Below are 2,019 nucleotides of genomic sequence, written 5' to 3' on the forward strand. Positions count from 1 at the left end.
AAATATAATGTTCCTCAAAACCAGTACATGTTTTGAGGAACTTTTGATTTTTTTATTATAAAAAAATAATGTTCCTCAAAACCAGTACAGGTTTTGAGGAACTTTTGATGTTTTACTATAAAATATAACGTTCCTCAAAACCCGTGAGGAACTTTTGATTTTTTATTATAACATGTAATTTTCCTCAAAAACGTTTTGTTTTTAATTGTTTTTTGGCTAGGCCAAGCCTAGCGCATTTTTGTTCCAGAACACGCACGGGTTATGAGAAATTTCTTTTTTTTTTTTTGCATGTGGCCACTTTTCTGTTCACCATCTTGGTGCACTTACCCAACCAATATTTAGGTAAGTTAGTCAACAATGGCAATATCAAATTAATATATTCAAAAGATATTTGCAATTGGCAGCAAATAATCCTCCTCAATGTCTTCTACAAGATCATAGCAAACGTCTTGGCTCTCAAATTCATTATTTGCTCCCTCAAATTGTTCACCCTGAACAAATTGGTTTCATCAAATCCATGTTCATTTTGGATAATATTATTGTTATCTGGGAAGGTATGGTGCCTCGACATTCCAAACAATAATCCCTCTTTTTTAAGATTAATTTTAGAAAGGGCCTATAATTATATTGAGTATCCATTCATTTTGTAGTGTCATAAATTATATCCCTATGCTTTTTCATCCTCACCTAGGCATCACCTTGGTGTTTTTTCCTTCAATGCTTTGAACCTACCTTGATTATTCTCACGCCCTCTTTAAATATACATTTTCAAATCCTTCCTTATCTTTTTTTTTAGTTTTGAGTCTTGATTGACAAGACTAAGATGACCTAGGCATCCTAGACCTAGGTTAAGACCAGGACATCTTGGCCACCCTAGTCCTCCCAATTAGGACCCAAAATAGGACCCCTCAATGGTCACCTCATGTGGCAAGAGATTTTTCTTCATGTCAGCGTACTCCAAAAATTCAATCACTTAATACACCGTTAGGTATAAAAGAAAGCCTACCCGCCCCCCCCCCCCCCCATTTCAAAAGGTACATCTACAATTCAAGTGAGCTCTCAATTAAAAAATCAATTGAAATCTTAATGAGAAATAAATCAAGCATTCATCAAGGATTGAAGGAGAGATCAAGTCAAGTCAAGTTCAAGAATTCATGATCAACATTCTATTAAGAGATTATAAATTCATCATAAATCCTTGTGTGAGGATTCAAGTAAGCTTTATCAAGACACCAAGTTCAATTTCAAGCAATTTCAAATTAGATCTAGCATTTCCCTCAAAAGAAAGCAGTCTACTTTAATTAAATTCCATTTTAATTATTTCAATTTTAAGTTTAATTCCTAAACTGAGGTTTACCTAGACAAACCCCCATCAACCTATTTTTGTCATTCTATATGCAGGAAATTGACTATGGAACTGTGAGCAAAGAATTTGACAAAGAAAATGATAACAATTAGACTTAGCTTTTGAAGTTGTAAAAAGTGGAGGATCTAGTTGGTCCATACCTCCTAGTCCTAGTAATTTCTGATGACCTTCTGACAGTAGATTTTGTGTGTCATCCTGATCTAGAAAACATTTAGTTTGTATGCATCTAACATCTGCAAGACTAGGTCGCTCCACATCTCCTGGTCCCAACAATTTCACCTAAAATTTTTGTCACAAGTTTTGATCTATTTTGCATTCTTAGATCTAATTTTACAACTCTACATGATATTTGTAACATACTATTACTATTATTTTATGTCAAAATATCATTGTTTGTCTTAGATCGAGCATTGCAGTTCAAACATAATTCAAATAAAATTTCAATTAAAACAAAAGTTGAATCAAATCCAATTTGTACTCAACCCTCTTCCTAAAAGAATTGAGGTTGGATCTATTGGATTTATTTTCTTTTAATGTGGTGTATGTGAAATAGGTGTTTTCCTAGTTTGCATATCTCAAATTGTGTAACCCTATTTCAACATTATACACATTCTAGTTATGCTGGGAGCCCTCGGTTTTGGCCCTCACTTCAT

This window comes from Cryptomeria japonica, chromosome 4, assembly GCF_030272615.1.
Source record: "Cryptomeria japonica chromosome 4, Sugi_1.0, whole genome shotgun sequence".
In the NCBI taxonomy this organism is placed as follows: Eukaryota; Viridiplantae; Streptophyta; class Pinopsida; order Cupressales; family Cupressaceae; genus Cryptomeria; species Cryptomeria japonica.